Genomic DNA, 16891 nt, shown 5'->3' on the forward strand with positions numbered 1-16891 from the left:
ACAATTTAAATAAAATACAATTTGGCGGGGTGAATAGATTTGAATAATGCTTAAAGCCAAACATGAAAAATGTCCAATCTTTTTTTAAAAAAAATGCTTAAAACCTGCCTGTGAAGTGGCTCACCTACACAACATATATATACAACCTACTACAGCAAAAGTGACATTTACATAGAAAAAAATAATTAAAATCGTCAGTAAGTCACGTTTCCCTGTCAGCCTGGTGTTCATTGTAAATAAAATGACATGAGGACAACTCAAAACACATACTAGACATTTAACACTTTCACTGTCAGAGCTGTTTTTGTGTTTTTTGTTTAACATTTTAGGCCTTAAGATTATGTAAATCCACAAACATTACATATTTTCTCATAGTAGATACCCCAGAGAATAAAATAGTGGTAGTTTCAGTTTTTTATGTCATGCAATTTTAGCTTAACAGTTTCGAAAATGCATAATTTCAGTAAAATACACTAAAGTTAAATTTAGGGCAAGCAAGCGCAAAGTTATTTTTTGCTAAAATATAAAATATGAGGTTGCACTGAGTAAATTAACACAGCATGTTAAACCTAAAAATTGCATGCACCTGTTAAACAGTGACAGACTTTGCTATCCTATGTTTTCCATAGGCAACAATTTAAAGGCCGCTATAGGTTGTTAGGTTACAGTTAACTATTAATAATGGACTTAGAATTATTTCTTTCACTCTGGCATGTGTGACAATATGTAGTGTAATCAACTTTTCTGTGTCTAAGCACCTCTGACACGTGTATTTACATTCATGCATACACACAAGAATTACGTGGGGATTTTATATGCTTGGGGGGAAAATAAAGTCAGGTCAGATTTCTACCCAGTTAACTCACGAGCCAAAGCAATGGATGAGTTCCAGAAAATGATTGAATGCGATTTAACCAAGTTGACGTCCCAGTTATCCACATGTGGAGGCATTGGGGGGAACAACCTTTCCCCCAAAGAGCGTGAGTTGCTCGAGAAATTGAGTAGCTGTGCTAATATTGTAATTGAAAATTAAGATAAGGGGGCTTGGTTGTGGTACAGGATGCCTCCACATACAGAGAAGAGGCCCTAAGACAACTATCGGACAGCCACACTTATAAAAAACTAAAAGGAACCCCACTAATATATATAAAGAAAGTTTAGAACGTTTAGTCCAGAGAGGGGTGAAGATAGGAGTGTTCAGCAAGGAAAAGAGCGAAATATTGGTCCCCCAATCAACCATTATGGCAGTCTTTTGTCACCTCCCTAAGACCCACAAGGGGTTAGATCTTCTTGAGGGTAGACCTGTAGTTTCTGGTGTAGGCTCCTTAAATGAAATACTGGGTCAGTGGTTGGACACCCAGCTCCAACCTTTGGTAGGAGAATTATCCAGCTATCTGAGAGACACCAATCAATTATTAGGCCTTTTGGAATAGTTTCAGTGGCAGACCCACTATGTTTGGGTAACATGTGATGTCGCCAGTCTATACTCATGCATACTGTACTCCATAGCAAGGGTGTGAATGTTGTTGCATGGTATCTAGACAGATATAGTGGTCTACCATATGAATAGAAGGAGTACTTTCTGGTTTGTCTGGGGTACCCCCTTTGCTCACATTTTTTTTCCAGTTTGATGGGGTGTGCTATCGCCAACAACGTGGAGCGTCTATGGGTGCCAGATTTTCACCCTCCCTCACAAACCTTTACATGGGTCTTATCACCTGTGTGGAATGCAATATACAGTATGTAGGGAGAACCACAAGATGGTTATGCGACCTCCTTCATGACTACGTACACAATACAATACTATAAATAAACATACTAGCATGGCACATCATTTTAATTTATGCCATGGGGGGGTAACACCATGGCTAGTCATATTCAAGCTATAGAGAAGGTTACCACTCCTAAAAGAGGGGGAGATATGTTCAGATTAGTATGCAAACGAGAGGTGTACTGGATTTTTCAGCTCCATATCAGAATTCCAGGAGGTCTTAACTTTAAGTGGCACCAGACACACTTTTGTGAATGAGTTGGGTGTTGTTTCTCCTGGATATATTTTCGCATTGTCCTACTTTTTATTTTCCTAGTCTTCACATTATACATGTTTTTGTAAATATTTTATTGTACCTTTTCATGTGACAACACCGTGACACTTTGCTACAACGTAAAGTAGTGAGTGTACTTCTTACTGTATAACAGCGTACATTTGCTGTCCCCTAAAAATAACTCAAAACACAGCCATTAATGTCTAAACTGCTGGCAATAAAAGTGAGTACACTCCCAAATGAAAATGTCTAACTTGGGCCCAAAGTGTCAATATTTTGTGTGGCCACTGCTATTTTCCAGAACTGCCTTAACCCTCTTGGGAATGGAGTTCACCTGAGCTTCACAGGTTGCCACTGGAGTCTGACATAACGGAGCTGGTACATGTTAGAGACCTCGTGCTCCTTCACCTTCCATTTGAAGATGCCCCACAGATGCTCAATAGGGTTTAGGTTTGGAGCCATGCTTGGCCAGTCCATCACCTTTACCCTCAGGTTCTTTAGTAAGGCAGTGGTCGTCTTGAAAGTGTGTTTGGGGTCGTCCTCATGTTGGAATACTGCCCTGCGGCCCAGTCTTCGAAGGGAGGGGATCATGCTCTGCTTCAGTATGTCACAGTACATGTTCGTATTCATGGTTCCTTCAATAAACTGTAGCTCCCCAGTGCTGGCAGCATTCATGCAGTCCCAGACAATGACACACCCGCCACCATTCTTGACTGTAGGCAAGACACACTTGTCTTTATACTCCTCACCTGGTTGCCGCCACACACGCTTGACACCATCTGAACCAAATAAGTTTATCTTGGTCTCATCAGACCACATGTTCCAGCAATCCATGTCCTTTGTCTTCTTATCTTCAGCAAACTGTTTGTGGGCTTTCTTGTGCATCATCTTTAGATGAGGCTTCCTTCTGGGATGACAGCCAAGCAGATCAATTTGATGCAGTGTGCAGAGTATTGCTTGAGCACTGACAGGCTGATCCCCCACCCCTTCAACCTCTGCAGCAATGCTGGCAGCACTCATACATCTATTTCCCAAAGACAGCCTCTGGATATGACGTTGAGCACGTGCACTCAACTTCTTTGGTCGACCATGGCGAGACCTGTTCTGAGTGGAACCTGTCCTGTTAAATCGCTGTATGGTCTTAACCACCATGCTGCCACTCAGTTTCAGGGTCTTGACAATCTTCTTATAGCCTAGGCTACCTTTATGTAGAGCAACAATTCTTGTTTTCAGATCCTCAGAGAGCTCTTTGCCATGAGGTGCCATGTTGAACTTCCAGTGACCAGTATGAGAGAGTGAGAGCGATAACACCAAATTTAACACACCTGCTCGCCAAGATGCATATCCAAGAGTCTTTTGAAACTATCAATACTTCCTGTTGACACCACCAATCGTGGAAGCGAGTTCCACATCCTTACCACTCTGAGCACTGAGATTACCATTGAAATATTTTTATATCAAGTGTCATTCTCTGAGCACTTAAATATTTGAATATTTAAGGGTTGGTTCAGACTAGGACGACTTGTCAGACGACTTAGCCGCCTGACAAGTAGTGCCCCGTTCTGTACAATGGAACCATTCTAATCGGAGCGGCACAAGTCGCTCCGACTTAGAAAAAGGTTCCTGTACGACTTTGGGTGCGACTTGAGGTGACTTGCATTAACTTCTATATAGAAGTAATTTTGCAAGTCGCCGCAGCAGTCGCGTCCAGGTCGCCTGAGGCAGTCGCGCTGCAAGTCGTGCTGCCTCAGTGTGAACCGGACCTAAGTGTTTGAGATTTCTTTGCACCATTTGTTTATATATATATATATATATATATATATATATATATATATAGTTTCTTTCTTTCTGGCAAACTAAATATGTCTACAGATTTTATTGGTATGCAGTGATTGAGTGAAGGTTGTTGTTGGGAGTTTGATTTCCTAACAGCAGTTGTTTATATTTATATATACATATTTAATCTTGTTACATTTGTGTGTTGCAATACAACTGTGTTTTCAGGGATATGGTTGTTAGGCAAATGTGAGGAGCCTGTCATGTGCTCAGGCACCTTGCCTTCACACCGTCTGCTGTATTTTTTCATTTTGTGTCTAGTTTCCACATCGATCCCATTCAAGCCAACACCACACAATAAGAGCTGTTTTTTTCAGGTCATTTACATGTGTAATTTAGTGATGTGGGCTGCTCTCTATCCTTGGGGTATGGGTTTGACACGAACCAAATTCTTTTAATGATCCTATGTTTTTTAATTACATAGATTGCATGGTGTATGGCAGCACATGGCACACGCAATTTGATTGTATGAGAGGAGTTGCTGTATTTAGCTAGAGGCAGACATGAATTACCCAAGTGCCTACACATGTGTCTCCTATATATATTGATCAGTTTTGGTATGGCACAGGAGGTTGAGGAAGTGCTGCTACTAGTGTGCAACATGTTCCATCTGTGATTTCCCCATGGTGTCTGTGATGTTTTTATGATATACAATAAGGCTGGGTTCACACTTTGAGTCTCAAAGCAGGGGTCTGGTGCTTCCCTGTTATCTGTTTCAGGGGCGAACCAGGCCCAAATTTTTCCCTGAATTCGGACCTAAAACAGAGCCAAAGAAGCACAGGACCCCTGTGCAATCTAGTCTGCAGCTGCCCTTGAGATGTGTGAACCGGCTCCATTGAAAGCCAGTCTCTTGTCATGCGAATTGGATGTGGATAAACTCGCATTTCAATTTGCATAAGCGTGAACCCAGCCTTAATGATTTAGAGGAGTGCAGTGATTACAGAACTTTTCTTTAATGGGACCGGGTGGAACTTACATTTTTTACACTTAAAAAAAATATATATATATATATTTAATAAACCTTTTTTATTACATAACAAAAAGTCCCCTATGTGATGATTTTTTTGGTGAGAGATTCTCTTTAATGAGTTGTCAAAGTCTAAAAGACCCCTGATTTCTTACCTATGCCCAAATAAAATTGAATTTTGTTTATCCAGTCATAGACTGGGCAGAGAGAACCATACATTCGTCCAAGGCTCTCTGGTTCCTAAATGTCTTGCAGGACAATTTCATGGGTCAGATGGTAGACACACCAACTAGAAACAAGGCCTTACTAGATCTACTGATTACCAACAATACAGACCTAATCACGGGTGTGGAAATATGGGGCAATTTAGGAAACTGTGATCACAGGTCAATTGGCAGATAAGAATAGATGGTACCATGCTTAGGATGAATATAAAGGTTGCGGCCTCCCCTAAAAAGCTCCCATGAGAAAGCTCTTGAAAATAGAGATTTGACAGAGATGGGGTCAATGGTGTGACCTGTGTCCCGAAAGGTGATCTAGCAGGTCACACTTTATATGGCTATGGGAACTGCACGGATAGTTGGATCAGTGTGGTGTGATTATACACCTACACCCTGCATAAGGGGTAAGTAAATGTATAGGTCTGCGTGTATGAGAACAAACCTCTAACTGATAACACAAGAGGATGAGTCCACAATGGTGGTGTTAGTTACACCAATAAATAAAAAATAATAATAAATAATATTAAACCAGTGACAATAGTGAATCCAACCTTGTATTAATCCAAAATATTAAAACATAAGTCCAAAATTAATCATAATTGAAAACTCTATATATGTGTAACCTTAATATTGTAAATAGTCCAGACACTAACAGGTGATATAAAACATATAAGTGCTCCAAAACTATTAAATTGCGTGTAGCAAAAAAGTTGTTTAAAAAAAATGCACCAAAAACAAAAAATCACACAAAAAAAGTTCCAAAAAAAAGCATGTATACAGCCGTTCCAATGTGAATAATTGTTTGTGCTTCAACAGATTATTGCAGGTGACTTTTGTGCTTGCAGCTCATGACAGGTGACTTGCGTGCTCCCCTCATAGGTCCCCACTCACCAGCTCCTATAACCTCTGCAGGGATAATGCGCATGTAGATCCACAATCTTGACCAGTATTCCCAAGTTCCAGCATCTGCAGTCTCTCAGGTGTCCCTTGGATTTCCGGGCAATGGCAGATATATATACAGCTATGCTCCTCATGGAAGAGAAAAAATGGCTCCCATAGTGTAGTATCCAAAGAATATTCAATTTTTTTTTTTGTTTTTTAAATCAAGTATAAAAAAAACAACAGATATAAAAACAAAGTCCATACAGCATAGGTGTTCTTGCACATAATCCAACCCTATCTGATGGGTAGCAAGAGGAACTTGAGCTTTGGATTTGCAGTGTGCTCTTCAAATGCATTCCACCCACTAGCTCTGGTTCCCGGAAGTGACATAGCGTATTGGTGCCGTATGCGTTTTGTCATAGAAGTCTTCAGCAGCGGTCAAAATCACAGGTCAATTGGCTTATGTATATATCACATAAATAGGAAACACAAGGGAATCACAAAGACACTGAATTTCAAAAAAGCCAACTTCCCTAAACTATGAACCTTGCCAAGAGATATAAATTAGGATAAAATCTTAGAAACAAAAAACATGGAGGAGAGATGGGTTTGCTTTAAGAGCATATTTAATAAGGGCATTAGCCAGTGCATCCCTTTGGGAAATAAATTTAAAAGAGCGAGCAAAAGTCCTGGGTGGCTTAATTCCAATTAAAAATGCATATAAAAGCAAAGGAGAAGGCCTTCAAAAAATACAAGGCTGAGGGATCATCATCAGCATTCAGACTTCACAATGAATGCAACAAGATTTGCAAGGGTTCAATTAGGACAGCTAAGATAGAACACAAAAGACACATAGCAGAGGAGAGCAAAAAAATCCCAATAAATTCTTTGAGTATATCAACAATAAAAAAGGGAGGACAGATCATATTGGCCCCATAAAGAATGAGGAAGGACACCTGGCTACAAAGGATGGGGAGATGGTGAAGGTATTAAAAGTATTCTTCTCCTCAGTCTTCACAAGGGAATCATGGGGCTTCAGTAACCAAAACTGCAGTGTTTGTCCTCATGACACATCACAGGAAACACCCTCATGGCTGACAGAGGACAGAATTAGAAATAGACTTGGGAAACATAACATTAATAAATCACTGGGACCAGATGGCTTGCACCCAAGGGTACTTAGGGAACTCAATCAAGTAATTGTCAGATCATTGTTCCTAATTTTTACTGACAGTCTATTGACTGGAATGGTACCAGCTGATTGGAGAAAAAGGAATGTAGCACCAATATTTAAAAAAGGGCCAAAATAAGTATGCAAGCTCTTGGAGGGGGTGATAAGGGATTATATACAAGATTTTAGTAATGAAAACAGTATCATTATCACTAATCAGCATGGATTCATGAAGAATTGTTCTTGCCAAACCAATCTATTAACCATCTATGAAGAGGTGAGTTGCCATCTAGATAAAGGAAGGCCCTTAGACGTGTTGTATCTGGATTTTGCAAAAGCATTTGACACAGTTCCCCATAAATTATTATTATTATTATTATTATTATTCAGGATTTATATAGCGCCAACAGTTTGGGCAGCGCTTAATATTTACTGTACAAAGTAAGGTTTGTTGGCATGGACCCTTAGGTGAATACATGGATGAAAACTGGCTACAGTGGCGAGTTCAGAGGGTGGTGATAAATGGGAATTTCTCAGAATGGTCAGGGTTGGGAAGTGTGGCCCCAGGGTTCTGTGCTGAGACCAATCCTGTATAATTTGTTCATAAACTACCTGGAGGATGGGGTAAACAGTTCAATCTCTGTATTTGCAGATGACACTAAACTAAGCAGGGAAATAAATTCTCCGCAAGATGTGGAAACCTTGCAAGAAGATCTGAACAAATTATTGGAGTGGGCAACTGCATGGCATATGAGGTTTAATGTAGAAAAATGTAAAATAATGCATTTGGGTGGCAAAAATATGAATGCAATCTGCTCACTAGGGGTGTGAACCTCTGGGGGAATCAAGGATGGAAAAGGATATGGCGGTCCTAGTAGATGATAGGCTCAGCAATGGCATGCAATGCCAAGTTGCTGCTAACAAACAGAATATTGGCGTGCATTAAAAAGTGGATTAACGCCAGGGAAAAAGCGATAATTCTCCCACTCTACAAGACTTTGGTATGGCCTCATCTGGAGTATGCTGTCCAGTACTAGCGATGGAGCGAGTACAGAGAAGGGCAACAAAGCTAATAAATGGTCTGGAGGATATTAGTTGCGAGCACTGAACTTATTCTTTTTGGAAAGGAGACACTTGAGAGGGGATATGATTTCAATTTAAAAATACTATGCTGGTGACTAGGGATGAGCCGAACACCCCCCGGTTCGGTTCGCAACAGAACTTTCGAACGGACCCCAAATTCGTATGAACGTTAGAACCCCATTGAAGTCTATGGGACTCGAACGTTCGAAATTAAAAGTGTTAATTTTAATGGCTAATATGCAAGATACTGTCCTAAAAAGGGTTTGGGGACCTGGCTCCTGCCCCAGGGGACATGGGTCAATGCAAAAAAATCTTTTAAAAACGGCCGTTTTGGCGGGAGCACTGATTTTAATGACGATTAAAATGAAAAAAAAAAGTGAAATATTCCTTTAAATATGGTGCCTGGTGGGTGTCTGTAGTATGCCTGTGAAGTGCCACGTGTTTCCCGTGTTTAGAACAGTCCCTGCACAAAATGACATTTAACGGAACTAACGTCATTTAAAGCTGCTTGCGGTTTTAATGTTATATCTGGTTCCTGCAATATGGTTGAAAATCATTGAGAAAAATGGCATGGGTAGCCCTCCCTGCCCATTACCAGCCCCTTTGGGTCTTGTACGCATATTAAGGGGAACCCCGTACCCATATTAAAAAAAGGAAATACGTGTGGCCCCCAGGCCCTATATACTCAGAACAGCAGTATACAGGCGGTGCAAACAAGACAGGGACTGTGTAGGTTTGTTGTGTTAAGTTGAATCTGTTTGTAATTTTCAACTGGTAAATTTTTAAAGTGTAGCTCCAGTCAAAAAAACTATTTTTAAGCTTTTTGGAAAACATAGGGAAGGGTTATCACCCCTGTATAATTTGTTTTGCCGTCCGTCTTTTTCAGAGCACGCAGACAGCACGCACAATCTCCTACCGCTGACTGCAAGCTCTATTTAAAACGAGCAAGATAGTTAGCTATATAGGTGGATATAGCGGTGTATACTGCGTTCAGAGCACGCAGACAGCACGCACAATCTCCTAACACTGACTGAAAGCTCTATTTAAAAGGAGCAAGATATTTAGCTATATAGGTGGATATAGCGGTGTATACTGCGTTCAGAGCACGCAGACAGCATGCACAATCTCCTAACACTGACTGACAGCTCTATTATAAAAGATAGATATATCGCTAGATATATAGGTGAATATAGCGGTGTATACTGCGGTCAGGGCACGCAGACAACAACCACTACAGAAGAGCAAGAACGAAAAATCGGCCGATAACGATCGGTGTATACTGTGTTGAAGGTACACAGAACACCCATTAACTGCTACAGGTGCCAACACACTACACAAGGCCGCCGCGCTGGCGGCCTTATATAGTGTGGGGCGTGTACTACACAGCCTGAGCTATGATTGGCCACAGGCATCCTGCCTGTGGCCAATCATGGCTCTCCTCGCTGCCAGCGCTGTGATTGGCCAAGCATGAGGGGTCACAGTGCATGCTTGGCCAATCATGAGCCAGCAATGCACTGCGCCATCGCAGTGCATTGTGGGCTGTGAGCGCCACACGTATTTGCCCATAACGTTCGGAATTTGCTGAACGGGCGAACAGCCGATGTTCGAGTCGAACGTATGTTCGACTCGAACACGAAGCTCATCCCTACTGGTGACCCCACAATAGGGATAAAACCTTTTTGAGGAAGGGAGTTTAATAAGACACGTGGCCACTCATTAAAATTAGAGGAAAAGAGGTTTAACCTTAAACTACGTAGAGGGTTCTTTACTGTAAGAGTGGCAACAATGTGGAATTCCCTTCCACAGGCAGTGGTTTCAGCGGGGGGGGGGGGGGGGACGATAGTTTAAAAAACCTATTAGATAAGCACCTAAACGATCGCAACACACAGGGATATACAATGTTATACTGAGGCCGCGTACACACGCGGGGACTGTTCGCTCAACTTTGTCCGTCAAACAGTTTCAGCGGACAGTCCGCTCAAAATTAGCATGGACGGACTTGCCCACACACGACGAACGAACAGTCCGCTGAAACCGTGCGCGATGACGTGAACGGCACGTACGACGGGACGAAAAATACGACGTCCTATACACTGCAATGCAAACTTCGGCGTGTAAATCCTTTCTGAGCATGCGCGGAACTTAGTTTGACGAACAAGCCTACACACGAGGGGACTGTTCGCTGAAACAAAGTTTCAGCGGACAGTTTTTCGGAATTTCCGAAAAACTTTGTTCAGCAGACTGTCCGCTGAAACTGTCCGCTGAAAGCCCACACACGAGCGGACTGTCCGCCGAAACACTGTTCAGCGGACAAAGTTGAGCGAACAGTCCCCGCGTGTGTACGCGGCCTGACATATAATCACATACATAGGTTGGACTTGATGGATTTGTGTCTTTTTTCAACCTCACCTACTATATAACTATGTAACTATGGTGGGGTCATGTACGGGGGGGGGGGGGGGGGGGCGGCGAAGTGCTGTTACCAAGGTGTGTGGATGCAATTGAGCAGCTGCTTAGCCACCTGATCAGTTCCATCTGATAGTTGGCAGTCAGTTTGTCAGCTATACACACACTCTGGTGGCTGCAGTTGCAGGGAATGAAAGTATTTAGGGTTTGGTATGTATTTTGGGAGCTGTTTGGAGGGCTCTCCATGGTGATTTTTACAAAATCAAGAAGCTGAAAGTGAAATTTTAGTTGTTTTTTTTTAGTTTAGTATATCCTACGGAAAAACAAAAAAAATTGGGAGGTCTCTCCAAAATTCATGCCAGGCCCCATATCCTTGATGAGAATCTATCCTGGATTCTAAAGGGAAATCCCATGCCCAAAAAATCCCCAAAACATAAAAGAATGGCATGGGGTCACCCTCAAAATCCAAACCAAACCCTTATGGTTTGAGATTGAATTTTAATGGAGTACCCTACACAGAAAATAAAATAAAAAAATACCTAGGATCCCCCTCAACAGTAAATAAACTCACCACACACTTTCATAAGTCCCACAATGTCAATCACTTCATTGAGCAAAACATATTCACATCAATCACGATGGACAATACCTGCCAACCCGCAAACACTTCCGCTCCCATCGCTACTCCTCACAAAATGACAGATTAAGGACAGAACAAAGGGCTAGGATTGGGGCAGATGTTGTTGAGCAAATATGGCCATAGCTATATTTGGTCAGTGATGTCAGCCACCATCCCTGCCCTTTGTTTATATTCAGCTGTGTCACTATTTGCTAGAAAGCCAGCAGCTTCCAGATTTAGCAGCGATAGTAATACTGGGCAGTATGTGCAGGAGAGTAGTACAGAGGGTATTCAGAGGGCAGTATCTGTATCAGGCGTGTGGAGGGTATGACTGCAGATAGTATGTGCAGAAGAGCAGCCTGGAGGTTATGACAGAGGACAGTATGTTGTACAGAAGAGGATTGTGGATCGTATAATAGGAAGATTGCGGAGGGTATTCAAGAGGGCAATATATGCAGGAGAGTGGGCAGTACATGGCAACAGACACTATGTGCAATAGAGGAGTGTACAGATTATTAAAGGGGGGTGGAGGGATTATGTGCGATTATGTGTGAAAGGAGAGACTGGAGAGTGCCACATGGTCTGGCTGGTGCGGAGCTGGTCATTAATGCCTTATAGGATGACGGCTGCCACTTGGTCATATCACTTCCAGAGGATGAGCAAGCTAACGTAGAGCAAATTGTGTTATGCTTTCAGGGCCTGTTTGGGAAAAAAAATACCACTGAGGCGAAGGTTCTTCTTAAGCAGGAGGACAAAAACCTCCCCCATTATGCAGTAGCAATGCAGAACCTCTGGAGGGGCTTAGAGAAGAGGGATGTACATTGATGCACTGAAATCACTCACTGCCATATGCTAAGGGATCGGTTCATAGCTGGCCTAAAGGCTGGCCCAGTCCAGAGAGTTTTGCAAGGGAAAGTCAAGGTGCAACCCACCACTTCCTTCCATAATGCAGTGGTAGATGCAGTTGTGCGAGAATAGTAAGAGACAGATGAAATGGTGGTAATTTGAACCTCCATACTCCAAAGAGGAGGCCCTAGCACCTTCACAACCTGTCATACTTACGTACTTGTGCGAGCTTGCTCGTCAGCCGGATCTCTGCATCCATAAGTCACAGAAAGTGCTATTCACATCCTCCCTCGCTCCCTCCTCCCTGGCTGTGATTGATAGCAGTGGGAGCCAATGGCTTCTCCTGCCGAATCTCAGCCAATGAGGAGGGATAGAACCAGTAGAGCTTCTGCTCTTGTGCACATCGCTGGAGGGAGATCAGGCTTAGGTAAGTATAATGAGGGACTGTGGGGGGAGCTGCACACTGAAGGTTTTTACCTTCATGCATAGAAGAACTTCAGCCTTTGGAACCGCTTTATACTACTGACTCCTGGGGCAGAGGGACCACCCCCAGGACCAACAACCCAGAGTCCCAGAAAATCAGAGGACATAGTCACACCAAGCTCAGTGGTAGCTGCCTAAGGCTTCATGCACACGAGACGCTGTTAAACGCACGTTCAGAGGCAGTTGGACACTTTTATCAACTGCCCCTGAACTCATTCAATGTTATCCTATGTGTCCATGTACACAGTCTAGTTTTTTGCCGTTTTTATGCAGTTGCGTTTAACCTCGTTTTTTCAGAAGCAAAAAAATGGGTTCAGACGCAAACGTTTTCCACGTTTCAGACGTGGTACCGGCGTTTTGCCGCGTTTTCGTTTAAGAGCTTTTTAAAGGTGACCTATTTTTTTTACATTAAAAATCTCAAGAATTATGGCAAATGATGAAAAAACATTAAAAAAATATTTTAAACAATTGCAATTGCAAGTGGACAATCCACAACGTGTGGCAAGTGATATGGCAGGTGGCAAGTGATGTGGCAAGTGGACAATCCACAACTTGTGGCAAGTGACATGGCAGGTGGCAAGTGGACAATCCTAAACTTGTGGCAGGTGAAGTGGCAAGTGACGTGGCAAGTGGACAATCCACAACTTGTGGCAGGTGACGTGGCAGGTGACGTGGCAAGTGACGTGGCAAGTGGACAATCCACAACTTGTGGCAGGTGATGTCGCAGGTGACATGGCAGGTGATGTGGCAAGTGGACAATCCACAACTTGTGGCAGATGACATGGCAAGTAACGTGCAGGTGACGTGGCAAGTGATGTGGCAGGTGACGTGGCAAGTGACGTGGCAATTGGAAATCCACAACTTGTGGCAGGTGACGTGGCAGGTGACGTGGCAAGTGACGTGGCAAGTGACGTGGCAAGTGACGTGGCAAGTGGACAAGCCACAACTTGTGGCAAGTGATGTGGCAGGTGACGTGGCAAGTGGACAATCCACAACTTGTGGCAGGTGACATGGCAGGTGACATGGCAAGTGGACAATCCACAACTTGTGGCAGGTGACGGGGCAAGTGATGTGGCAGATGACGTGGCAAGTGACATGGCAATTGGCAATCCACAACTTGTGGCAGGTGATGTGGCAGGTGACGTGGCAAGTGACATGGCAAGTGGACAATCCACAACTTGTGGTAAGTGATGTGGCAAGTGACGTGGCAAGTGACGTGGCAAGTGGACAACCACAACTTGTGGCAGGGGACGTGGCAGGTGATGTGGCAAGTGGACAATCCACAACTTGTGACAGGTGACGTGGCAGGTGACGTGGCAGGTGACGTGGCAAGTGGACAATCCACAACTTGTGGCAGGTGAAGTGGCAGGTGACATGGCAAGTGACACGCTAAATACAAGTACATTGCTGCTCTCACAGCTGCTGCTACTCACTCTGGCCTCACAAAATGGCTGATATAGGTAATAATACTGTTTTTTGAGCTTGCGGAGGGTCTATGATGTTAGCTTAACTAAACGCTTCTAGACGCAAACACGGTAAAATGCCGCTAAATCATGGTAAAAATTGCGGCAAAATGTGCGTTTCTAAACGCCGGTTTCAGCTTTTAAAAACATATGTCCAGCAGAGTTTGCACCGGTGCCTCGTGTGCATGAAGCCTTAGTTAAAGGGGAAGAAATTCCATGCCTAACTGACACCTGGTCAGAACTCACAGTCATGGAGGTTTATGTGCAGAGATTTGGAGCACGTGAAACGTTAGACTGTTGTTGGTTGTCCCTCAGAGCAGCCAATACTCTACCCATGCTGGTTAAGGGCATCACCTGGGTAAGGATTCAAATTGAAGAATAGGTGGTGGAGCGGGTAGAGGTAGTGGTGACCCTTTAATTGCCCAGTCAACCCAGCAGCGCCTGTCGTGCTGGGCATGAATGCCATGATAGACCTAGTTTTAACCCCCCTATTGGGCAAATATGAACATTCGAGCCAGCGGGTGCAAGGCAGTGGTTTGTGAGCTGTGTGGATCTGAGTGCTCTAGGCCCAGTGCAGGGAAACTAAGAAGCAACCGGAGCAAGTAGGAGTGGTTACGCTTGGCATCCCTGCAAGGGGTGGTCTGGTCACTCGGAGTCGGGGCCTACCAAAAATGACAGGTGACCACTATTATAGTAGAACCCCACAAAAATCCTGTGACATATTGGCAGTGGCTGGTGGGCCGTACCCTATTCAAAGTCCATCAGGGAAGATTCTTGGTGCAACTCGTCAATATAGGAAACATCCATATCACTGCCAAGCATGCCATCTTAGCAGACCTCTACATGGTGCCTCACCTGTCAGGAATCAGCACCTGGCATGACCAGATTTATGTAGCTACACACAGAACCTGGGACCAGACCATATGTATATATCTTTAACGACTTGCCAACCGCTGCACGCCAATATACGTCGGCACAATGGCAATGGAGGGCAAATGGGCATACCTGTACGTCCCCTTTAATTGGCGGGGCATGACCATGCCTGTCGGACCGGTGGACTTGATGTCCGCCGGTCTCCCGGCAATCATGCCAAAGAGCCGCAGAATGCAGAAATGCATATGTAAACAAGTCATTTCCCCCGTTCTGCCTTGTGACATGACACAGATCACTGCTCCTTGTCAGTTAAAGCGAAGCAGTGCTGAATCACAAAAAATAGGATTTTTAAATACAGCTTACCTGTAAAATCCTTTTCTTGAGAGTACATCACAGGACACAGAGCCTTCATTACATACTGGGTTAGATAGGCACCTTTGGTGATTAAATACTGGCTAACCCCAATTAAGGAGAATTCCTCCCCTATATAACCCCTCCCATATGGGAGGTATCTCAGTTTTGCAGCAAAGCAATAGGAAACCACGTAAAACCCAAGAAGGGCGGGAGTCCTGTGTCCCGTGATGTACTCTCAAGAAAAAGATTTTACAGGTAAGCTATATTTAAAAATCCTATTTTCTTGATCATACATCATGGGACACATAGCCTTCATTACATAGTGGGATGTCCCAAAGCAATGCTCAGGTTGAGGGAAGGGAGACACAAATCAGAATTATAGACCACCGCGTACCAGAGGAACTAAACTGCAGCCTGCAGTACACTGTGCCCAAAAGCGGTATCCTCTTGCCCTCTTACATCCACCTGATAACATCTGGTGAATGTATGGACCGATGACCAAGTCGCAGCCTTACAGATTTGAGCCAGGGAGGCCTGGTGATGCACTGCCCAAGAAGCACTAACAACTCTACTTGAAAAGGAGGGGTCTTCCCCTTTATACCATAGGCCTGAAGAATAACTTGCCTAATCCATCTCAAGAGAGTGGACTTTGATGCTGTCTGGCCTCTTTTAGGGCCTTCTGGCAAAATAAATAAACAATCAGTCTCTCTTATCTGAGTGGTTGCCTGCAGATAGATACTGATTGCTCTTACCACATCGAGAGTGTGCAATGACTCTTCTTCCGTGGACTGTGGATCTGGAAAAAAGGATGGTTGGATCACATCTTGATTTAAATGGAATCCTGAAACCACCTTAGGTAGGATGGACTTGTTAGGACGCATCACTACTCGGTCCTTGTGAATAATCAAATAAGGTATCTTGCTTGAAAGAGCTGCTAGGTCTGAAACTCTCCTAGCCGAGGATATAGCTATCAAGAAGACTAATTTCTTAGTCAAAAGAGCTAAAGAAGCCTGGTGTAATGGTTCAAACGGTTGTCCCTGTAATGCAGACAGAACCAAATTCAAATCCCATGGGCACATCAGAGGTTTGACTGGTGGTTTTAACCACATGGCCCCTGAATAAAAGCCTGGACAAGTGAATGTGATGCAAGTGGCTTCTGAAAAAACATTGACAAAGCTGAAATCTGGACTTTGATAGTGCTTATGGCCAAATTTATTTCTAGGCCTGACTGGAGGAAAGCCAAGATCCTGCTAACAACATACTTTCTAGGATGCCATCCCCTGGGTTCACACCAGGAAACATATGCCTTCCAGATTTTGTAGTAAATAAGCCTGGAGGCCAGCTTTCTGGCGTTGACCAGAATAGAAAGGACTGACTCCGAGAGTCCATGGTCTTTCAAAATGTGGGTCTCCGCAGCCAAATCTACAAATTCAGACTGTGTAAAGCAGGATGGTAGATTGGACCTTACGAGAGTAGATCTGGCCAGAAAGGAAGGATCCAAGGCCTGCCTACTGCCATCTTCATGATCTCTGCGTACCAAGGTCATCTGGGCCAAGTCGGGGATACTAATAGAACCAACTTTGTTTCCTTCTTGACTCTTCCCAGGAACTGCGGCAGAAGTGGATTTGGCGGGAAGGCAAAG

The sequence above is a fragment of the Lithobates pipiens genome, unplaced genomic scaffold (assembly GCF_037356315.1).
Source record: "Lithobates pipiens isolate NorthernLeopardFrog02 unplaced genomic scaffold, aLitPip1_a1.2 Scaffold_18, whole genome shotgun sequence".
In the NCBI taxonomy this organism is placed as follows: Eukaryota; Metazoa; Chordata; class Amphibia; order Anura; family Ranidae; genus Lithobates; species Lithobates pipiens.